At 34.5% G+C, this 25,994-nt stretch overlaps 1 pseudogene; it reads left to right on the forward strand.

The window, feature by feature from the left end:
* Positions 1-2,549: 2,549 nt before the first annotated feature.
* LOC124077753 (large ribosomal subunit protein uL30m-like) overlaps positions 2,550-25,994 on the forward strand; it is a 33,343-nt pseudogene continuing 9,898 nt past the window's right edge.

Here is a 25,994-nt window from a genome sequence, read left to right on the forward strand (position 1 = left end):
TTCTGTGCAGCCATTATCACATCAGATTGTCAAAAAAAAAAAAAAAAACCTTATCCTTTAATAAAAGAAGCAAGTGATCAAACCCAGCCTTGGTTCTAAACTGTTTTCAATGTTTGTTGAGATTGATTATCTCAGGGATCACGACAGAGCTGTAAAACAGAAATGAGACTGCTTTTGAGGCCAAGCCTTTGTCCTGGCCAAAGACAGCCACAACCGGGGGTGACTGAGAACTGTTAAAACCACCCCTCATTATCAGTTTTGCAATTAGGAATGCAGAATATTCTTTTGACTTTCATAACACTTCCTTCTTTGCTCAGAACCTCACCTAGTTGCATAAGTGCTTATCTTAAGTGAAGCAATTCAAAGACTCACTCTCCTATTTCTATACCATTCTAAGGATTTATGGTTAAATCCAAAAATAATCAGAATTGTGCATTCATTTCCTGTAATGAGATGCTAATTCAGAATTGATTCCTTACATTCTCTCCTGCAGAAATAACTGAGTAAAACCCAGTTTGCTTATATCAGAACAGGTTTCTTTATTTAAGGTATAGCTTCCCACTCTGCCACTAGAAATATCTGAAATTAATATACATTGTCATTGTCTAAATTATCTTTTCAAAGTTTTATGCATCCTTTGGTTGTTATTGGCTAGTGTTGTAATTTTTCTTGGTTCTTTGTTCATAAAGAAGTTTTTGAAGAAATGAGTAATGACAACAAGAGTTGTAAATAAACACAGCTTTATATTTTCAAGTAAAAACCTTGTTTATTTAAAATCCAGCCTTTTACCATTTTTTTTTTGTCACTAGTGCCAGATAATTATTTGCAATAATTTTACCCTTAATATGTCTGAGTATTTTAATGTTGTATAGATAACACTATGTTTATGGTAGACTGACTCATGATATAGTTCAAGGATCTGGATCCTTGTATTTTAAAACTACCATTATACTACATTATCATAAATATAATTTATCAAGTTCATAATTTGTCAAGGATCTAACAGTGATCTACATGCAGCAAGTGGTACAAAAGAAATGTAGGTGTTTCTCCTTCAAAATGCTCACCATTTTGTTAGAAACACAAAATGCAGATATAGTACATTAAACAATGACCAGTTTTGGATTTTCCTATCATCAGAACATATACAAGGTAGGAGAGTTGTTTAAGCATGTGATGAAGACTCACCAAAATTAAACCATAGCAATGCCAGTTAAAGTTAACATACTCAAATGTTTTTCTTTTCATAGGTTGTTTAAAATATTTTTTTAATTTGGAGACTTAAGAAGTAAATACAATTAGTAAATATTTCAATTTTTTTTCTGATTATTTAATAGAATGGCTAGATTTGTTAATGAAAATTTAACCTAATTCTTTTTGAAGCATTTATTTTTTCCATTTTATAATTTTTCTTCTCTCTGGATAGCCTCTTTCCTCTTTAAGTGTCCTGGCCTACCATAATATCAGAAATCTATGCCAAATGGATTTTTAAGAATTTGCTTCTTCAAGCCTTTATTTCAGAATCACTTTAATTTCTTGCTAATACTAATTTCCTGCTGTGGTTGTTTCTTGACAATATGGTGGTGTTAAAAAAAAAAGTATTCACATTCCAGTATAGGTGTAGATGTAAGAGTTTAAGAATCTTTTCACATAAACACTTTGGCAAGGTAATGAACAAAGAGTTAGAAAAAATAGTTACTGTGAGAAAAGTTAAATATATTGTCAAAGTAGGTCATTTTGTATTCTACTTAAAAGTTCAAATAGGCCAGAGAATATTTTTATGCTGAATTAATCCTGTCCTATCAAATGCATACCAAATCCCTAGGGAAACCTGATTATGTACCTTGAGGGCATATGCTAAGAGGTCAATTGACTCTTTTTTCAGGTTATGATCATCATTAATGATAATGGACATTCTGTTCTGGGACTGAGGTAAGGGCATACCTTTTTATTGTCCAGTGATGCTATTGAAAATAATAGAGACATTTATATGGGAGAATTGAGAAGTATCTCAGAGAAGGTGTCCAGAGAAGGTCAATTCAACTTCATAGCAGAAATAGCCTCCCACCATTCCAAAGTATTTAGCTGGAGTATGAGTCAGAGGAAAGATGTTTTTGGCAGATAAAAAATTTGCTACTTTCATATTACTCATTTGTGTACTTTCAATATATTCTCTTTGCATAGAAATGAGTTTCTTCCTGTGTTCCTTCATCTGTCCTAGGTAGAAAGGTGAAGTAGGAAAAAAAAAAAAAAGAAAAACTTTTGAAAGCCTTTTTCTGCAGGGACAGTCTCTCCCTGATGCAGAGAGAGAAGGTGGAGAACACAAACCTGTGTCTTGAATAAGAATGGTGTCTCCAGATGAACCCAAAGGAATGTGTTATGAGCACAGGAGACCCAGAACTGAGTGGGGTCAGGTGGTAACTGGAAGAATATTCATAGAATCACTGAGCTGAGGAGGGGAAAAAAGTACAAAACCTGTATATGGGAGGTGCACTGAAATCAGAGACCTAGGAAGACTGGCTCATATTTCAAATTGAAGGGAAGAAACAATGGCAGAAGTGGAGAAAGATTCAGGATCAAAAGCACTAGCAATTGAGAAAAAGGAAAGAGAAGTGAGATGTGGAGCTGGTAAGATCAGGAAATTCGAACTTCAAGTCACAAGTAGGACATTTCCACAAAGCTTACAGGATGCTAGGATTTGGTTAATATGTGGGGAGGAGGAACCCTCAAATAACGGTGGCTGAAACAGGTAAGGAGTGTATTTCTTTTTCACAGAAAAGTCTGGGTTGGTTCTCCAAGATTTATATGGCACGATATGGTATTGAGGACATAGATTCTTCTGCCTTGTGTTTGGCTGGGTGACATGATCATGTCATCTGTGTGAAAGTGGAAGACATGATGAACACGAAGGGCATGCACAATATTTCTTAGGGAAGAGTTTATTGAATGCCCACAACACTTTGGCTTACATGGGCCAGACCTTAGTTGAATGACCATACCTAGCAAAAACTGATTCTGAGAAATGTATTCTTATTTTGGGAAGTCATGTGACCAACTAAAATGGCAGAGTAGATGGCAAGGGTTCTTTTCTAGCAGAATAATAATAATAATAATAATAATAATAATAATAATAATAATAAAAACATAGGAGACAATTAACTCTGATATAGTGTTAAATAGAACTAAATGCATTTAAACCACATAGTCTGTCAAGTTGCCCACTGAAATGAGACAAAATGATTTATTGCTTACATAGACATAGGTTGGTGAAAAGTTTCAATATTAGGGTTTCTCCCTATCTTTGAAATGGATTTGGAAATCACAAAGTCCCAATATTTAGGAGAGAATTCAAGTCAAAGTCAGAAAGCTGTTGATATCCTAGTAAAATTCTCTGTGTTTTATGGCAAACCAACTTCCACTGGTTTGCCAAAACCTACATCCTTGGGTTTAACTGCTATGGAATATTGTAGGACTTGGAAACAGATTCCAATCCCTTAACTTAATTTTCATGGAGCATGAGCAGAGTGGGAGAGAACTTGAATTTGTCCCTCACATGGTACTTAAACCTATATAAATCCTATTAGAGAACTTGGTTTTCTTTGAGGAGATTGAATTTGAGTAAGAGACAATGAAACCTCTACTAGAAAATCACCATGAGTTGAGGAATCTGGTGAAATGGACCAGGGCTTTTTTGGCAGCTGACACTAGATGTCAAAGAAAGCAGTGGTTTCAAATGTAGCATGAGACACAAACCAGCGCCTCCATCCTACCTGCAGTGTGACAGTACTTGCTAGGAAAGATTAGGTTTCACTATGAAGAAGATCTCTGCTCTAAGGGTTCAACATCTCATTCTTCTGAGCTCTCCTGAGACAGAATCAGCCATAGGGAATGCAAGGTACTTGCCCCATACAAAAGGAAGTAGCCTTGGCTATGAAATGAGCAAAACTCATTAGACACAAAACCCAAGTTAATGAGAACAGTGGATATCAGAGTAGAAAGAGATATGGAGTGGCATACACCAGAACCATTCCTGGCAACCCTAAACTCCAAGTGCGATACATTTGATAATGAGATCACTGGAGATTTTGGACTCCTGAATAATTAGTCTGGATTCAAAGCCTTGCTAATTAGATAATACTTTAAATGTGACAAATTTATGGTCATTGGTGGGATACAACACAAGTAATGCAGATTAAACACAAATTGGACACAGGCTGATCTATCAGAATTTAAAGAACTGTCAAGATCATAGTTGTAAGCAAATGCTTATAAGAATTATAGACTATAGACCAAGCTGGATCTTAGGAATAAGTTTCCCACGATGAGAAATAAGATCAATAGTAAATATGATTTTTAAAAAATGATGCTCTCATTTGTCTACAATGTGCAAAAACTTGTTTTAAAGAACAAAGACCATGATTAGAGATGAAGGGACCTATTAAATGTGAAGGAACACAATAACAATCAGATTTTATTTTTGTTCACTGAAAGTCTCTATACTTAATTTTTTTCTGAAGCATTTAAGTCTTTTCTTTTGAATAGTTTTTCTGGCTTCACAATTCCAAGTTGACTGATATTAATTTTTTCATATTTTTATCTTAGGAAATCTGCTATCATTTATTTTTCTTTCCTAATTGATCTCTCCTTTATCTCTGGGTTTGTTTAAGATAATGTTTGTTTTTGGTATTCTGAGACTTAATTCCAATTTGTATCTATGCAAGTTTTTGAAGACTTGTGGATTTATTACATTTGATTGGTGCTAAATAATTTGTCATTGCTTCTTTAAATATTGCTTCTAATATCTCTTTTCAGCATTGCAAGTACATGAGATATAATCTGTCATTTTTTTTTTTTTTTTTGGTACCAGGGATTGAACTCAGGGTCACTCAACCACTGAGCTACTTTCACAGCCTGTTTTTGTATTTCATTTAGAGACGGGGTCTCTCACTGAGTTGCTTAGAGCCTCCATTTTGCTGAGGCTGGCTTTTTTCTTATTTCTCCCCATCCACTGAGTCATAACAACCACTGTTTTATTCACAGTCTTGGTATATTTGACTAGTGTTTTCAGAGTATAGAAATAAGTGGGATCATACAGTATTTTTTTGTGTGTCTGGCTTATTTCACTTAGGATAATGCACTCCAGTTTTATATATGTTGTGGCAAGTGTCAGGATCTCTTTTTTTTTATAATAATCCATTACACATATGGACACCACAATTTCTTTATCCGTTCATCCACTGTCAGACACTTGGGTTGTTCCCAAATCTTGACTATTATGAATAATACTCAAAGAACATGAAAGTGCATATATCTTTGGAGGTTGTGATTTAATTTTTATTGGGAATATGCCCAGAAGAGGGATTGCTGGATCATAAACTTCCTAGAACAGAACTTGGAGAAAAAGCTCCTTGACATTGACCTTGAAAAAGGATATTTTGGATATCACACCAAAAATTCAGGCTACAAACCCTCAACCAAATAACCCAATTTTTTAGAAGAGCAAAGGACCTAAATAGACATTTCTCCAAAGAGGACACAAAAATGGTCAATGGGTGAAAAGTTGTTCAACATCATTAACCACTTGGGGAAATGCAAATCAAAACCAGTGTAAGATATACCCTCAGTCCTAATACTGTGGCTGTTACCAAAAACCAGGAAATAAATGTTAGCAAGGATGTTGAGGAAGGGAATGCTTATATACTGTGAGTGGGAATATAGATTGATGCAGCCACTATGGAAAGCTGTATGGAGGTTCATAAAGAGATTAAAAAGAGAACTACCATATATTTCTCACTTTTTGGAGTTTCATTTTTAAATCCTCTGTGCTTGCTTACTCCCTGCCATGTTCTTCCGCCTGCTCATACATATCTGGCCTGGAATCTATGTTTCACACATACAATGTGTGGTCTTAGGAGGTCTATCCAAACTCTTCTTGTTTGTTTTTTTCTCCCTATTGATTTTCATTCACAACTCCCAAGTCCTTGGTACTCTGTACTGTGAGCTCATTTTTTTATTCTAATAGTTTTTGATGGACCCATATAAGGTTATATTTCTCTGTACAACAAATCTTTCCAAACTACAATGTTCCTAAGAATCACCTGAGGAATTACCAAAGTACAGATTACAATTCAGTAGATCTGGGTTGGGGCCTAAGAGTGTGGGTTTCTAGCCTGCTGCTGATGTCGTCAGTCTTCAAGCCACACTGACTAGCTTTGGTTTAGATTCGCTTCAGTTCTGTGTCTGCTAGCGGCAAGAAGATTCTACCTAGCAACTGGATGACCTCAACATCTCCCTTGACTTGAAATAGTACAGGAAGCTGCCTTAGCCCACAACTAGCTCAAAACCCAGTATTCTAAAAGTAACTGTGCTTCTGGTGTTTGCTGTCTGGAAAACCCCTTCCTCTCCCATCTGAAATTTGTCTCTGGCTACAGCCCTCTCTCTCACTCAGGTAGGTTCTTTATAAATTTAAGGGGACATTAAAAGATACTTCTGTTAGACCAGTGATGTCACGTGACATGTATCTTGTGTGATATGTGGTGTCTTGCTATGGGAAGGTCCTTTAAAGCACCTGGTCATGATGCCTGAAACAATAGTCTTAGTTATAAAAATTGCACATTACAACGTATACATGTATGGAAATATCACATAGTGCCATAGAAATAGGTACAATTTTTATGTTTTTACGAATCAGTTAAAAAATTAAAAATGAAAATAGTGTCCCTCTCAAAAAATCTTTAATAAAATAGAGTATGTAATGAAACCCTATCTACTTTACATATTGTGACAGAAAAAAATCAATGGAGAAAATTGGGTAGATAATCGATAATAATAGATAATTAATAACAATAAAGGATTACAGAAAAATAGAATTATAAGATGGTATTGCTTTCATTATTATCTGTCATTCTCAAAATAGATGGACAAATCATGCAGGGCTATCACAAGACAGTATTTAGTCCCTTTGTCTTCCCTTCATGTCTTTGTACTAAGACATTTTCTTCTAGCCTTTACTTCTTCTATCAACTTTGCTTTTGTTAAGTAAGCCCTTAAAACAACAATAGTGACAAACTTATTTGGCCATATATATTTTATCCTCATTTTTTTCTCCATTTTATAGAACTCCTATTATTAGTAGGATGCAAATTATTCACTCAGGCTGGATGGTGTTTTATAAGGAAATGCAACCACAGCACTGAGTTGGGATAATTTACATTTAGCAGTACCTCTGGCCCCGAAATGTTACATATACCTTGCTTTTGTTGTTGTTGTTGTTGTTGTTTTACTTCTTTTGCTTTTATTTTTTTTTTAATTTTTTATTGTTGGTTGTTCAAAACATTACATAGTTCTTGATATATCATATTTCACACTTTGATTCAAGTGGGTTATGAGCTCCCATTTTTACCCCATATACAGATTGCAGAATCACATCAGTTACACATCCATTGATTTACATATTGACATACTAGTGTCTGTTGTGTTCTGCTGCCTTCCTATCCTCTACTACTTGCTTTAAATGATGTGTTAACTTAAAAACTCTGCCCAGGAGCCTGAGGCAAAGCAGCGTCATACCCCCTTATAGAATAGGTCAGTGAAGGTATGTGTAAGTGAAACTGGGCTCACGAAAGCTGCAAAGTAGCATTGCATAGATAAGAGCTTGTTTTTAGTAGTAACTAGCAGACCTTATAATGCATGCCAGGTGTGGTACCCACTGCTCTCCAATCCACCCAGTCATTAAAACGTTGCTGAGAGCACATTTCTCTCCAATAGAATTTTCCTAGGGACTCTATCCAGGTGCAGGAAATAGTTAGGAGGACCACATATGCATTTGCATTAAAATTAGATTCTAATTTGCATATCATTTACATACTCCTACATAGACTGTGCCATCTATTCTTAGGGAGTTTTTAGCAAAACATTATTTATTGCCACCATTAAGTCTGACACTTCTTGAATTTTCTCCTTTATTTCATCCTCATCTAATCTTTGACCTGGAGTTTAAATATACAAAGATGATGCAGAGACAGAAAAAAAATGCTTCCTGCTGGATTATAGTATAAAGAACAGATATAAAGCATATTTCAAGGAAATTCTCATCTATGGATCCAAACTATTTTTCTTTCTTTTTTTTTTTTTTTTTTTTGCGGGGGTGGGAGGATGTGGAGAAGTAGATTTGAGATATTTTTTAATGGAGAAAAAGAGATTTAAAATATTACTATTATAAGTTTATTAACTAAAAACACTTGATGGAGTGATTCATTTATTTATTTAACAAGTATTTATTGAGCACCATAATGTTCAAGGACTTTATGTGGTACTGGGCATATAGCAGTGAACAAAACAGTTTTTTTTTTTTAATTACCTGCTTTTATAATTTATGTCCTAGTTACTGTGTGGAGAGGTGGCAGCAAACAAATAAGTGAGTGGTATACAGAAAGTTTCAGCTAATAGTTCTAAGGATAAAGGGAGGAAAGGGGGACAAGGAAAGTAGAATATTGTGACAGGGAGACTACATACACTTCCAGTAAAGATCTAAAAAACAGATGAGGAAGTAAGTCATGCTGCTATCCAAGGGAACATTAGTGTGTTTGGGAATTCTAGGAAGATCTTATCAAAATGCAGGATCTTGGGCTTATCCCCTAAAGATCTAATCTTGGAGGTCTTGGGTGGTTATTTAAATTTTATTAATTATTCCCAGAGATTCTAATGGTCCTCACTTGTGAAACACTGATCAGTTGTGACAGTATGAGCAGCTATCTCCTCAATTTTGTGAAATATCAGTTATGACAGGAGATTTTCATTGTATCTTGAGATACTCCATTTCTGAATGTGCCCTTTTAGAAATAAAGTTATTAGTGCACACAAAGTGAACTAAATTTGTTGAGAATAAATTTAGAAATATATGCTTAGTTTATATATTTAGTATAGTTTTTAAAAAGTCTGGTGTCTTATATACTTAATGCCATGGCATAGTATTGTAGTATGGTCCCACACAGATGGAATCTAAGATCCAATTTCAGTTTTAAAATAATGAGAGAAAATGTGAAATGTCTTCATCCATCCATAAGAAAGTTTGATTATAGTTTAAATGATATACTCTAGAAATATGGATTTCTTTGCTAAGATTCTGGCTAAACACTTATGTTCTTTCCTTCTACCATTCATTATGTTAATCATGTAACAAAAAATTTTGAAACATTTCTAGATGGCCAGAAAACATGATAGACACTGATTATCCAAGATGAATCATTCCAAATCCCTGGGGGAAAAAATATATAGTCCTCTAATAAAGCTACTTGAAAATGCTAAGTGAAGGATTTATTATACTAAAAGGGGTGAAGAAGTGCTTATGAGAAGTAATTGAGCTGGGCTTGGAAAAGTGAATAGGTTGCTTCAAAAAAGACAACTTTGCTCAGGGTGGAGGTAGAAAGGTATGTAGAAGTGGAGGTGGTCAGAGAGGGCACACTGCAGGCAGAGAGAACAGAGGCAAAGATGTGATGTCCTGAATTGCATGCACATCCAAAGAAAGGTGATTGGTTTTTATAGCAAGATACACCATATATTCTCATCTCTTCATTTCCTTGCAAAGCACAGATAAACTCATGCATGTTCCTGAAGCAAAACATGATTTTCTTTCAAACACAATCACAAGCCTCCAGCAAAGCTAATGGAATAGTAGGGAGGAAGGGAAAGTTTAACAGATTAAATTTTATTAACTCCATAGCCCAATTTATCTTAGGCTGAGAACTCATGATAATATTAATGATTTCACTAGCAAACCATTGAAGCCCCAAATCTCATCTTTAATGTCGATGCTGAACTATTTAATAATTATTCATGGTTTTACCTTGGGAGACAGACAGTTCATTTCTTTAGGCAGCAGTGTCTTCTGTACAGGGTACAGTAAAATTGCATGGTGGTTAGATGGCTTGAGAGGCCTCATCAAAGATGCATGTTCTCTCCAAGTTTTTCCATCTTTCAGGGCCTAGTTCAAGTTCTATCTATTCCTGAAAGATTTCCCAAACTACTTCTGTGTATATTGATTTTTCTCTTCTCTGTGCTCTCAGTGAATAATTTATCAGATTGTTGATGTACTATCTTTCATTGTCTACTTTTTCAAATAATAAAAAAGAAACAAATGTTTATTGTGCAGAAAAATTATGCTAGTTTTTGTGAGGAATAAAATTAATAGAAGAAATTATTCCTGTTCTTAAAGATCTGTGGTCTCCTGGGAAGCAGGAGAGAAAATCAACATGAGAGATCTTGATTTAAAGATTTAAAACATTTTCAAGAAAAGAGGTTATGTCATATTGGAGGATATTTCTAACTGCTAAATGAATGATTTGGACAAATACTATCCAAACAAATTTTAGTGATAGAGTGCAGAGAGCAGTTGAAATTGGAACATAAGAGACAGTTTTACAAAGGAGATGAAACTTTAGTTTGATCTTGAAACGTGGATGAGATATAGATAATAATGTGGTGAGGTTACACTCCTAAGGAAGGTAAAACTTCATTAACCAAGGCTGGAGGGCCCTTGATTTCTTCTTCTCTCAAGGTATTAACCATGAGTTTAATAATATAACTTTTCACTTGTTCGGTATCAACAATTGATAGTGTTTTCTCCTCACCTCCAATCCTACCTTTCCTCTCTATAAACTTAGGCACAGAGTGTCCAGTGCAAAAGCTATGACTCAAAACTTCATTTCCAAATTTCTATTGTTTGTTAAACTTAAAAAGATGTGGAAACCTTTTGTTTGAAATGTGATATATGTAAATTTACTTACCAGACTATTACAATCCCCAGGAGACATATCCTCTAAATACTACTTTTAGTTAATGAATCCAGGTAGAATGGATTCATCCATAGCAAATAAGGAGTCTTGGCCTCTGTGAGTATGGAAGCTAACGAAAATACCTCGTCCTTATCCACCTTCCAATTTCCTTGTTATAGTTCTTGAAATTGCCTTTCCTTTGAGTCCTGAATTAATCTAATCTAGAAAGCATAAAGTCTATATTTTCAAAAGTAATTTTTAGTTTTTTGTTGTTGTTGTTGTTGTTACTGTTGTTCTGTTTTGTCTGCCAAAATACAGAAAACTTCTTAAAGGTATAGGAGCTTTTTTTTTTTTTAATCAATCATTCTTTCTTTCTTTTCTCTGTTCTGTCAGTAAAGGGGAAAAACAATATTTTTTTTTCTTTAAAAGTATCTCTTTACAGCTGCTTCAACTATTAAACTTCTTATTTTCTCCTATCCTCACCACCTTTTGGCCAACCCTACAATCTCACAATTCTATGATAATTACAGAAAAGTCTGAGACAATTGCATAGTGGTTTCCATGTCAATCACTACTTAAGTAATATCCCTGTCTGACTTTCCCTGAAGAGACAGAGAACCCTCTTGTTTTTTAATTAATTCACGTAGTATCTGAAGAAGAAGCAGGCATTCACCAAATGGTTGATTTGAAGTTTCCATCATGAGAAAACAAAAGAGGATCTTATGCATATTGGGCAGAGACGCAGGCCTGGCCACACGTGCCACCTTGAAGTGGGAGTGAGAGGTCTTATCCTTTTGTGTGTGGCCCTGAACTGGGTGGTGGTACTTATTTACAGCTCTTGTGGCTGTGTCTCCATAATTAAAAAGGGATCAGCTGAGCCAGAAGTTTCTCCTCTCATCACCTCTGAGATTTATCATTTGAATCTCGTTCCTTTCTATGTTCTTATACTGTTTCCATTTCCATAAACATTCACAATCCCATCCCATTACTTATCTTGAAGCCTGTTTCAAAATGTGGATGGAGTTTAATTGTTGAGCAAAAACATAGATTAGTGTAAACACCTATGTCCCAGGAGTCGCATGACTTCAATTTCAGATTCATGACTACCTGAAAATCTTGACAGAGTCACCAACCTTTTCATTTATGAGTTGCAGTTAAAAATACTTGTCCTGCTTCCTGAAGTATTCTGAGGTAGGATTGACAATATGTAAACACAAGTATTTAGAAATATTAACACAACAAAAACAAAACCTTTATCTAGGTGTTAGTCATTATAGACACAAACCCAAATATCTTTACTTGAGAGTATCAAGTTACATAATAAAGTACTTACCCTTTTTATTTTGCATCATGGAAGAGATCTCTACCTGAAGTACTGATGAACAAGCACACACCATAGCTGAGGAAATGATGGGTGCTTGAAGAGCTATAATGGGAAAATGTGAAGTTTCTCTATGATTTTAAGAGACTGTTGTCATTTGTTATGCTTTTAGTTTTATACAATTAACCAAAAAGCATTAAGTTTTTCAATATGCACTTTTTTGAGGGCCAAATGAAAGAGAAAAAAAAGTAAGATGGGTATCTCTCATTCAGAGGCTCACAAGTTGACCAAGATGTCACATCTACAAAGCACCAGGCTCCAGAAAGGCAGGCAGTATTTCCCAAATCATGGCCACAGATAGATACCACTGGTGCTTTGTAGCCTAAAATTAATATTTTGTTGCCTCTAACAACAAATTTAACTAAGAGGCTTATATTCTAAGTTTGTGAACAAAGCCCAAGTCTTTGTCTCCTCTCCCTCATGAAATCCCTAAGAAAATGAGAGCAAATCAGTAATTCTGTAGGAATGAATATAATAGGGCAAGATGAAACGAAAGAAGATTTTAATATATCTTTGACAGAAAGAAAATATTCAGCCTGATACCAGATTAAATAAAAGTAATGAAGTTGTACCTAATGCAGATGTACCTACCTAGCAGAATGCCAGAGTATCTGAGGTTCAGAGTGAACAGGTTGCAACTGACTACAGAGGGGAAAGGAACGAGGGTAGTAGTACAGTGTCTACCCTTCAGGACAGCTGCACCCTGCCCACTGCATCCTGGCAAATGAAAAACCGCCCAGTCATTTACACTGTTAAAAATCTATTATCAATGTATTTTGTGTATTTGCTGAGATTAGAAGGAATACAATAAATTTGAAACTTTTAGAACAGGCAGCCATGAAGATTCAAAAAGGAAAGGATCCAGGGGCAAAAAACAAAAAAAAATCTTGATATTATAATGTAAAGAGAAATATCTCAGATATTTTAGTTCCTGATGATATGACCAAGAGTCTTTGCAATGCTTGCCTATGTCTTTTACTTGAATCTCATAATAACTTCATTTTCTGAGAAAGAAACCTGATTTTTTTTTGTAAAAAAAAACAAAAACAAAAACAAAAACAAAAAAAAACAAGTAAGTGATTTGTTGATGGTCAAGATTGGTAAGCAGAGCATCTTGGGGTAGAATCCATGTTTAATAGACTATGCACCCATCTTCAGTCCTATCAATACCCATGTGTCCTTGAGCAAGTTACTTCTTTCTTAAGCCTCATTCCCTTAACTATAAAGGGTTGGAATAATTGGGTCACCTACTTCATGGCACTGTTGAAAGAGTTAAATAAAACAAGGGTGTGAAACATGTGGCTGACACTGAGCTCTTGTATGTTAGTCATTATTTGCTGACTTCTATATGGTTTTCTTTATGATTGGATGGGAGCCAACTCTAGTTTAGAACAATAGTAACTCTTCTTTACAAAACCATAAAGTAAGGATTTTTAGATTTCCAAAAATGTTTTCTCAAGTGTATCAATATATAAACATTTTCTGTGTATATTTATTTGGTTTACTTATTCATATAAATATCCATCTAACTTGCTTAATTCTAAACAGTACATGTGCTTGTGTATGTGTATAAAATGTTGCTCAGTGTGTGTATGTGTGTGTAGACTAGAGTTAAGCTAACTGGATAGAAAAATAACATGAACATAAAGATTAATTTTATTCAGGGACATTGTTGTACCTGACCATGGATGAAACAATGGTTGAATATATTTTCTATGGCTCCTCTCCTTCATGGAGGCTACAGGGTGAAAGGGCAAAGCTTACGAAGATAATACAAGTGTGTTAAGGGAACAAGGGAATTATTAGGAGCAAGGTTTTATGAATACTATATGTTCTCCCAATACATTTATGCCCTTTTCCCATTTGTAAGGGATTTTAAAATAAGAAAATAACTTATATTTCAAAACAACTGGTTTTATTTGGAGACAGTAGATTCTAAAGAACATATGCTATTCTTTTAAGATATATATATATATATATATATATATATATATATTTCTGTGTGTGTGTGTGTGTGTGTGTGTATTTACCTGGCCTCTCATGAAATACTGGAAATTGTTTACCTCTTTCAAATAAAGCTTAGGATGTAGTTTGAAGGGAAAGCAAATTGTCAAAGCTGCTAGCAGTGCTGTGGGAAAGACACAGAGTGGCTCATCTCTTCTGGGATAGAGACAGCATCTGGCCAAGAACTCAGATTTTGACTGTGTCCATCCTGTCCTCCTCTTAGAGCTCCTCTGCTCACCACACAGGGCAATGGGCAGAGCCGAGGACATGGCAATGAAAAGCCTTTGTTCTTTCTCATTGTTGTGTATTTGTCGGGTTAGGGATCATACTCCAAAAGCAGTTGTAAGAAAAATCATGCCAAGGGAAGAAACTTTTTTATCCTTAAGCCCAAGGAAGAAGCTCAATGAAATTGGAAAACTCCAGATTTTTTATAGTCAAGGTAGTGCCTGGATAGGATCAAAGTCTGTCTTTTTATCCTTGTTACCTTAGCCAGAAAGGTAAGACTAACTAAAGAAGGGAAACCCTAGATATGTTGTGATTTTTACTCAAAGTTGTCCTTGAATTTGGCCTTCCCTGTATTAATTCTTAATATTTATGTTTTCTGAATTGAGGGGACAGAATAGGGAGCTATGAACAGGTTTATCAATAGCACAAGATCAGGGAGTGGCTTTTCTCTTTATACTTCATTATTTTCCAACATCTTCTGTGTCTCAAGTTGTGTATATGGGCCCAACATAAAAGTTTAGTTTGGTGAGTCCCTTAGTCCATCTGGGATAATACCACAGAATACTGTAGACTGGATTTTTTAATAAACAATAGGGATTTATTTTTCAAAGTTCTGAAGGCTGAGAAATACCAAATCAAGGCAACTGTAGATTGTGTCTGATGAAGCCCACTTTTTGGTACATAGATGGCAACTTCTCAATGTGTCCTCACAGTGGATGGTGGAAGGGGTCTTATTGCATTCCTGATGGCTCTGGCCTCGTGACCTAATCACCCCCCAAATGTGCCACCCCTAATACCATTGCATTTGAAGCTGGTGTGTGTGTGTGTCAGGGGAAATATATTTTCATTCTTTAGCAGTGAGATTTTAGATATAGATATATAGTCAAGCTCATCTCATGGGCCTAACTCTCCATCTCTCAAAACTTAAACATTTCCATGCCAATCCTTTAAATTTCCATTTATCAAAATCATACCATGTAAACAAGTTGCCAACTGCACTACTTATATAAAATTCTTTCACCCTTCTTTTAAGAACAGCTAATAAACCAGGCAGGGTGGCACAGGCCTGTAATCCCAGCAGCTCCATAGGCTGAGGCAGGAGGATCTTGAGTTCAAAGCCAGCCTCAGCAACTGCAAGGCACTAAGCAACTCAGTGAGACCCCGTTTCTAAATAAAATATAAAATAGGGCTTGGAATGTGCCTCAGTTTTCAAGTGCCCCTGAGTTCAATTTCTGGTACCCACAAAATAAATAAATAAAACATAATAAATAAATAAAACATAAGAATTAACCAGCAACAAAGAGGAAACAACACATATATTTTTGCCTGACTAAAATATTTGAGACAAAAATATCTCCTTTCTGTGCTGTTTTATCTTTTAACAAATAAAGATTTTCTGCCTTTACCCTTCACAAAAAATTTTCCTCTTGATTACTGTTCAATGTTGTATTTCTTCCAGTCTGCTCTAAACCTGCATGGTGAGCAGTGTCTGCATAAACTAGGTCAGTCATGTTCATTTCCAAGTAGGGGTCAGGGTTTTTGGATCCATTTCTTTTAATTTCAAATAAAGTAGCAGAGGAAGTATTTTCTTCCCCACTGGAAGCACCTAAAGTAGAAGTTGCTACTCTTCCATATCATTTTCTCTGGGTGGCTAGAGAAAGTTAATTCTCTGGCTTAAACCAGATAATATGATCAGGAAATATATTTGAGAACTAGGTAGAGTATCTTCATGATATATTGGTTTTCTTTTTAATTTTAGGACCACATCTAATAGTTATTAGATACAGTTGTTTATAACTTAGGTTATTAAATGAGCAAAAATGTCATGCATATTCAACTATGTAAGTTAAAATTTAGATGTGTATGGAGACCAGAGATGTGAGAATGACGTAAATGTAAAATTAGATTGTAATCATCAAATACTTCCTCTCTCTAACTCACCTGTCAAATAAAAAATCAAGTCAGCAAACATTTATTGTTTGCCTGCTTGTGTCCCATATATTATCTGGGAGCTCTGTATTATGCAGCCTATCATTTTAGTGTTGGGCCTTGTACAATGTCTCTACATGTTTGATATATATACGTTAAACCTTCATTTGTTTAGACCCTCATAGGAATTTTGAATTGAAATCAAAGCTAAATGACATTTAAAATAGATTATAAAGAAAATATTTGGCTTAGAATCTTCTTAACGTTGTATATATTTTGAAAACTATATATAATCAAGGAGCTGATTGAGTCTTTCATCCAACACCTATTTACCTAGTATATGGTAGGTACCATAGATATAGCAGACAGATAAGGTCCTGCCCCTGTGAAAAAACTAAAATTTACTTCTGGATTATCCAATAAGGTGGGACAGCACAAAATTGCCAAGCAATTTGTACCAGCAAAAAACTGTTCCCACAGTGAAATGTTTCACTAATGGACTGATAGTATTCTTTCAATTAATTTGAATGGAAGAATTTTGTGTTAGTAACTTTTAAGTGTGGCAGAGAATGGAGTCTATAATCTTCTTCTTGTAAATTGAGATGCTTATGAACAAAAGTATTGAATGACTAACCCCTAAGTTATGGCAGGGGAAATAAAGTTCATTGAACCTCCAGTTAGGAGGATTTCATAAGCAACCTTTAAATTTCTATTGACCCATACACAAGAAATAATTTTTTGTTGCAAACACATGCAAAATATTCATGAATAAAATTTTGTACTTACCACATACAATACGATCTAACATTTTCTACCCTATTGTAGTCTGTCTAATTTTTTTAAAAAATGCTGATAGCTTCTCAATTTTTTGAATGTCTTGAAAGGATTTTTGCATCACTGGGAAAGAATATGGAGATAAAGAGTAGTACAAAAAAACAGTATGCCTACTGTCTCCCCAAACCCTACCCAAACAAACAAACAAATTGAAACAAGACAATGATACTATCAGAGAAGACAAAAAGTCAACCAGGAAAGTTCAATTACTTCTTAGCTGTCCCAAATATTTACATATAATATGATAATATAGATATTGACAAAATAAAAAATAAGAGGTTGGAAGAACAGGATGAAGGATTATAAAAGAAAGCTGTTTCTATTTTTTATAGGAGGAAGTCAATAGATAAATCTTAAAAGTGAAAATCAATAAACAGTAAAATAAGCAGATTATAAAGGAGCATGAAAGTAAATACCTGAAAGGGTTCAGAGGTGAAGGTGGCTGCTGCAGGAGATAAGAGATGTGTGTGCAGCTGGGGGGACGGGGGTATGTGACCTAGGACTTCTTGGTGTTATATGCCTTTGAGTCTTTGTTCCAATGTAAGTTTTGATAAAAATACAAATTTAATAACAACAGCAACAAATAATATGACAGAGAAATATCACTTCACAGTGACAACAGAAACAAAAGTACTAGTGATAACTGTGAAAAAAAAAATATGTGGTATGTGAAAAAATTGGCAAAATTTCACCAGAAGGATAAAATATATAAGCTAATGAAGAAACATCATATTCCTGAGTAGGAAAACTAAATATACTTATGAGGTCCACTCTTTAATTTATTTATAGTTTTAAAACAGTATTGATTAAAATATTATGGGAAGCTTTGAACATTTTGGTGATATGTTATTAACCTATGGAATAAATAGAGCATTTTGAAAAAAAAGTACAATGCGGAGGAATTTGCTTTTTTGAATATTAAGAGTTATGGTTGAATCAGAACAGTCAAGAAGACTGTTTAATGGAAAGTGACTACTATCTTTGAAGAAAAATTCAAAGTTTATAAAAGGACTTATATAATTCTTTTAAACACCAAAAATCATTGTCAAAAATCTGATATTTAAAATATTAGGGCAAATTGTGATATTTTATGAAGTACATTTTCAAGGGATTAAGTGATTAAAATGTTTAAAACTGAAAATGTTTGGGAAAAGATAAGAAATATTTGAACTGATTATACAATTAGGATAATAGAAACCGATGGAAACTATCCCACCACAAAGATCAATAGGTTGCACTATGTGAAAAGGAAGACTTTTGAAAGTCAAAACAACAAAACACTCTGTATTTACTCAGTTTATCAGAACTGGCTTTAGGGTGACCAGGTGGGGATTGCTTATTATGGTGGTGAATCCAGGTCCATCAGTGATGTGCCCTTTATTCCAGCACCATCCCTGTCCTTGCCCATCCCACCCAGAGCTAAGCATCCCTCATCCTCTCAATTAACACACATATTTTTAAAATAGGTTTATTTCTGTTCATTTGGGCATTAGTACCAACCGTCTATTGCTGTAGACAGCTATGGGGAAGTGGTAGGGTGCTGGCAGGGATTATCCCAAGAGGAGACTTAACCTTCTTTTCATTTCCATTCTTACCCTCTTCATCAAGACCCTCCCTGGACGTCACCTGGGCAGGTGCAACTTCTGCTTACTTCCCCTCTGTCTTTTCTGAGCTGTGGTTTTCTTCAGTTTGTTTCAGTTATCAACATGCCTCTATCTATTTTGGATATTCAAAAATCTGTGGTCCCCTTATGTTCTTATTCTTTTGCCCCTTTTACTACTGTAGCATCATTTTAGTGGGAACTCAAAAGAGAAGGAGAAAAACATGCGAGTTCAGTCAATAAGCTGCAGCCAGTAGTGTTTTAATCAATGTTGTGTGAGTATTTGATTTAAAGTGAAAATACAGCATTTAAAATAAAATGTCAAATAATGAAGTGATTGTAATAGAAATGAACATTTCATAAAGAAAATTTTTGATAAATTGGTGTCAGAAACACTAATAATTCAGTGGAAAAAGAAAGAAGCTGAAGAAATTCAAATAAATATATGAAAATATTGAAAATCTTATTAATAAGCAAATAAATGTAAGTTTACATAGGAACAAAGTATGCTTTTACATGTATTAAAAAATACTGGTTGCAACCCTCTAAATAAATCTCACCATCCACTAACCAGTATTAATTTGATTAGTAAAAAGGAGTTAAATATGTTTGAATTTTATGTTGATGGGAAAATAAATAAGACAGTTTCTTTCTTTGTGTCTATTTTATTATGATTTTATTAATAAACACATTACTATTTCCTTGGAATATGGGTAATGTTGTGTAAGCAGTTATAAATAATCCTAATTCTTTCCTGGGACATGTTGCTTAAGACATACAACATTTGTTCTTATTTTGACTTCATTAAACACCTATTTCAGTGTTTCTCATCAACTGTCTTCCAAGTTATTTTCATGATACATTATTTTCTTTTTTTGGTTTATTTTCTTAGGATCTAGCATATTGCTAGGGTGTTCAAAGGTGTGTATTGAATAAGTGAATGGAAGGATGAAGAGCTTTGCTATGTTTTGTTAGGTGAACTGCATAGTAAATTTGCCTTTTAAAAAATAGGACTGGATCAAATAGAGAGAAAACTTTTGGAGGAAAAGTATGAGCCCAGGCTTGGAGATAGGAAGGAGCACCAGCCTTTGTATTTACAGATACACACACACACACACACACACTCACACACACACACTGAGGGGGGTCCAAGGACTGAAATTGAAGATTGAGTAGGTGAAGGATCAGAACATAATAAAAATGATATCTGGGGCAGGGGACAAAAGGTAACAATAAGGAAGATAAATGCAACAAGAGGAGAGAAAGAAAATTAAACCTAGATATATTCCCATTGCAATGCTCAATTCTGATTTTCCTATGTTTAAAACTCCAGCCTCCTGGAGGCTTTCAGTGGCTATGTGATGAAGCTGCTTCATCTTTTGTTACATAGCTATTACCATCAGGACTGGCAGAGTAACATTCACTGGTGTGCAAAAGATTTTAGAGAAAAGGCTTCATGTATTTAGTTAGGATCAGTACTTAGAAAAGCACTTTTTAGCCTTCTTATCAGTGCCTTCTTATCATACGTTTTCTTAATACTGCTTAACAAAATTTATAATTTATTTGTGTCATTTCTTAATTTTTTTCCTGTTACCTGATTACATGGTAAGCTTCTTGATGTCAAAAACTTGACTAATATTCACTATAATTAATCCTCGGAAATTAAATACAATCCTTAGCACATAGTTGTTGTACAATATTGAAAAATTAGTGAATGGAATGTGCACACACACACTCAAAAGAACTTGGACACTGTCTATAAATAAGATTGTGTGCAAATCTTTTGTTTTGAATTCAGCTGGAAAGCAAACAGTGTCACACTGAGCAAACACAACAGAAACTTTGATAAGTGATTAAAGCAAGCCAGAACACAAATTGTCTATTGTAGCATTTGCTGAATGGCTTAAGGGGCTGCCAGCAAATCCATTAAGAAACCCTGCTTATCTTCCATAAAGATGAGGAAAATATTGCTTCAGGCTGAAATGTTTCTTTAGAAGACATTATCTGGAAAATGAATGCTTTTTCCAATTAATAACTATGTAGCGACATTGAAAAAATGTCATAAATTCAACATGTGATATACATGTCCCTGCTTATTTCTGGTCTATATTTCTATTTTCAATAAAGAGTCTTGCTGTGTTCTATAGAAAAGTCCTTATTCCATGACCATTTGTTGATGAAGTAATCTTTTTGCTATTTAATATCGTAATTAATATTAGAAGAGTACAAATGAAGGCATCATAACTAAGAGGTAAAAAAGCAAAACAAAACAGTGCTTTGGAGGGAGGCACATTAGCTTTGAATCCCCGTTGTATGATTTCAAGCAAGTTATTATCCTCTCAAATTTCAGTTTCTTTTTCAGAAAAAATGGAAGTAATAAAGCAATTTGGAAATGTTGGGCATAAACTATGAAACCAATCTATAGAAGAAGGTATAAAGATAATATTAAATTTATTTTTCTTTCTGGACAATACGCAGGGTTGAACCTCCTGCATGTGAGGCAGGTGAGGTAGGTGCTGTGCCACTGAGCTACTCCCCAGCTATTTTAAATCTTATTTGAGACAGGATCTCACTAAATTGCCTAGGCTGGCCTTCTCAGCCTCCTTAGTAGGTGGGCTTGCAGGAGCGCATCACAGCTCCCAGCTCCATTTATTTTTAATTAGGGAGCAAGTCATGGTCTATGAAAAGAGGGCAAGGACTTGGTGTTTCCTGAGTGCTTCCAGTAACAGGTATATTGTTGATGTCATTTCATTTATTCTTTTTCTTTACTTCTAGAAATCCTGTTAGACCTAGAGTTCATTTCCTCACTCTATCTCCTACATCAATGAACATCCACACCTATTAATCTTTTTTTTAACATATTTAAAAATCTTGGGGAAAGAAAGGGGGAAAAGTGCTGGGGAATAATATTGACTACATCATACTGCTATATTGTGTCCGAATAGAATATGTAACAACAAATCATCCTTATGCACAGCTATAAAAATGTGGAAAAAATTAAAAATTAAAAGTCTTCATCTTTTGCTCTCTCAATTCTGCTCCTCCGGCCTGTCCCCCCAATATCTAGTACTGGTTGACCTACTGGCTCTTTGGCTGTCACTAGCCTGCTTAATTTGTTAAATGAGGTTGAAGCTTCAATTATACAATGATTTATTTCTAAAAGTTTCCTTTAATTTTCAAGTCTGCTTTACATTCAGACTCATCTTTTAAAGCAAATAGTTTAAAATAGGCTGATTCCATGAGCTTTTAAAATCAGCTGCTCTCTGAACTTCCTAGTGTATTAATTCTCTGCTTTCATGTTTGTTTTCTTGAATTCTGGCTGGCTGATTTCTGTTCATGCTTTGTAAGGTTTGAGTTCAAATTTGTTTTAATCCAGGCTTTTGTTGTTTGAAGAAGTCTCATGTGGTTTGGAGTGTGACATTAGGAAATACAGTACCTTTGTATTTATATTTTGAATATTAGTCTTTTGGTTTTGGATTTCTGAAACCACAAAGTTGGCATAACTATGAAGTTTTAGATTTGCTCCAACTGTGATTTTTTTTTTTAAAAAATAGTTTTTAGTGCAGAGTTGGGTTTTGATTGTTTATTAATCTAAGTTTCAGGAAGGTAAAAATGCTTCCTATCCTTCTCCAGATGGGTGGATCCTTGTACCATGGTAGTGCTATTTCCAAAGAATAAACAAAGCCAAAGTGTCACACTTCGTCTTTGTAGGGTCTGACCTGCAGAGCTGTCCTTGACCTTGGCTGAGTGTAACTATTACCACTCACCCCACATATGCACACATAAGTGGGTTACGTGGGACCTCCCTGTGTTTATCAATTGACTATTTTACGTATGTCACTATAAACTCTTCTATTTATTATTTTATGCAGAATCTCCCCATAGACAAAACAGTGTATGGTTTTTATAGTATCTATAATTTGTAAAACATTTTGACATTAACTAAAAAAGTACTGATTCTTTGATCTCAAACCTTAAAATAATTTGTGCTAGTATTAAGAACCATACCAAAAATGAATTAAAATGATTTGACTTACATCATTCTCTAAAAGACATATTATTCAAGACATGATAGAAATTTGGGAGCAAAAAATGACCACCCACCAAAGAACCATTCAGCAATATTTCTGAATCACCAATATTATTTTTTTCTTAAAATTGTCTCATTTTTTTCAACCTCATGTGTCAGTATTTGGATTATGAATTATATAGTCTTTACCCCAAATAATTAATCAAAATTAAAGGGAAAGGGAAAACCATTGATAGTATCCTTCCCAGGACATTTTTTTTAAAGAACCTTAAATGTAAAAGCACATTTCCAGTTGTGATGCAATTCTGATGTGTATGCACCTAAAGAAATAAAACCACAGAAAACACAATATTCAAGAGGGAAGAATACCTTAGCAAACTAGAAATCTCATGTTTGGAAATTAATATTTCAGCAATATTACTGGAATGAGGGGAAAAATTGGGATTCTGATATTTGCTAACATAATAAATAATAAAAATAATGAAAGAATTAATAATAAAATAATAATAAAATAAAAAATAACATACATAATAGTATGTACAAATAATAAAAGAATTCCTTGTTCCTTTGAGCAAAGTCTTCTATTATGATGAAAGACATCAAAAAACTTAACATATATATACTCATGAATCTTGATGCTGAAATATTTAGCACAGCATATACAGTTTCATATAATATTGACCATAATGAAAATAGAAACTCTAGCTTAAAAGACATTTACCTAAAAGGAAACTAAATTCATAAGTTCAAAAGGTAGATATTAATAGGAGTTGAAACTTAAATATTACAGATTGAGTTGAACAAAAAATAAAAGTGTAATTTGTAGACAGTAAATGAGAAAAAGCCAAGGCAAAAATTCTTCCCACATCCATGTCTATAATCGTATTAAAAATTTCAGAGATTTGGTATCAAAATTAAAGTATCCCATTGAAATAATGAAAACATGCAACTCCAATGCTTTCTGTCTAGGTAATTACTAATATTAATATTCTGTCAATGCTGATTTGAATATAATTTGTGTAGTCCTTTTGGGGAATAAGTGAAATACTTAGTGAAGCTAAGTATGTCTATCCCATAGGGCCTCTAGTTTCCCTCCTAGCAGTTTATACTTCAGAGAAACTCTCACAGAAGAGCACAGAGAAGCATAAGTATCATTTATCAGTAAGATAGGGAGCCAACTTTGTAGACATTCTAAGGAATCACAAGTAAAATCTGTGGTACCTAGAATGAAATACTGTTTATAAGTGAACAAAAATTAGACATACTTACTAGCAACAAGGTTGGGCTTCCAAAAAACATTGCTAAGTGCATTCCGTTTCATGGAAGAAAACAGAGTAAAATGTATCACAAATAAACATGAAATGTAAGACAAACAGTCAATGTAAAATGTATATATAACCATATATGCAAATAAGCATATGAAAGTATACAAAAGTCATCAAAATAGGGGCTATTGCTGTGTGCCACGGCGCAGACCTATAATCCTGGAGATGGGAGGCTGAGGCAGGAGGATCTCAAGTTTGAGGCTAGCCTCAGCAACTTAGTGAGACCCTGTCTCAAAGATTAAAAGGGCTGGGGATATAGCTCAGTGGTAAAGCATCCCTGAGTTCTCTAGTACCAAAAACAAACAAACAGAAATAGTAGAAAATACTATTCTTTAATAAGATAATCACCAAATCAATGTGAATTAAACAAGCTAAAAGTAAATGCAAATTTGTGCATGCACTTATTTTTAATGTTTCTATTTATTCTATATTTGATAACACACACATACTACATAATAATGCAGGGACTAGAGATGGAGCATACCTGAACCACCCTCTTCAAGGAATGACAATTTTTTTTAATTAATTAAGTAATTTTAATTAGGTATATATGACAGCAGAATGCATTTTGATTCATTGTACACAATTGTAGCACAACTTTACATTTCTATGGTTGTACACAATGTAGCATCACACCATATGTGCAGTCATACATGTACCTAGGGTAATGATGTCCATTTCATTCCACCATCTTTCCTGCCCCCATACTCCCTCCCTACACTCCCTCCCCTTTGCCCAAACTTCCTCCATTTTTCCCATGATTCCCCACCTCCCCGTTATGGCTCAGCATCCACTTATTAGAGAAAACATTCGACCTTTGATTTTTTGGGATTGGCTTACTTGGGCTTAGCATAATATTCACCAGCTCCATCCATTTACCTGCAAATGCCATAATTTTATTCTCTTTTAATGCCGAGTAATATTCCATTGTGTATATATACCACAGTTTCTTTCTCCATTCATCTATTAAAGGGCATCTAGGTTGGTTCCACAGTTTAGCTATTGTGAATTGAGGTGCTATTAACATTGATGAGGCTGCATTGCTATAGTATGCTAATTTTAAGTCTTTTGTAAATACAGTTATCTCATACTAGACAGAGTGCCAAAAACATACAATGGAGAAAAGATAGCCTCTTCAACAAGTGGTGCTGGGAGAACTGGAAATCCATATGCAGCAAAATGAAAATAAACCTCTATCTCTCACCATGCACAAAACTCATCTCAAACTGGATCAATGACCTAGGAATTAGTCCAGAGGCCCTGCACCTAATAGAGGAAAAAGTAGGCCTAAATCTTCATCATGTCGGATTAGGCCCCCAATTCCTTAACAAGACGTCTAAACTGTAAGAAAGAAAATCAAGAATTAATAAATGGGATGGACTCAAACTAAAAAGCTTCTTCTCAGCAAAAGAAACAATCAATGAGGTGAACAGAGAACCTACATTTATACAAAGAAATCAAAAAACACTAAGAAAACAAAAACCCAATCAATAAATGTGGTAAGGAGTTAAACAGACACTTCTCAGAAGAAGATATACATTCGATCAACAAATATATGAAAAAATGTTCAACATTTCTAGCAATTAGAGAAATGCAACTCAAAAATACTCTAAGATATCATCTCACTGCAGTCAGAATGGCAGCTATTATGAAGACAAACAACAATAAGTGTTGGTGAGGATGTAGGGAAAAAGGTACACTCATACACTGCTGGTGGGACTGCAAATTGGTGCAACCAATCTGGAAAGCAGTATGGTGCTTCCTTAGAAAATGTGGAATCTAACCACCATCTTACCCAGCTATCCCACTCCTTGTTCTATACCCAAGGGAATGACAAAGTTTTAATAAGAGATTAAACTATTATTGAAACCAAATATATTTCACATCAAAATTA

This window comes from Marmota monax, unplaced genomic scaffold (assembly GCF_021218885.2).
Source record: "Marmota monax isolate L192 unplaced genomic scaffold, Marmota_monax_Labrador192_F-V1.1 WCK01_AAM20220418_F8-fsc00015, whole genome shotgun sequence".
In the NCBI taxonomy this organism is placed as follows: Eukaryota; Metazoa; Chordata; class Mammalia; order Rodentia; family Sciuridae; genus Marmota; species Marmota monax.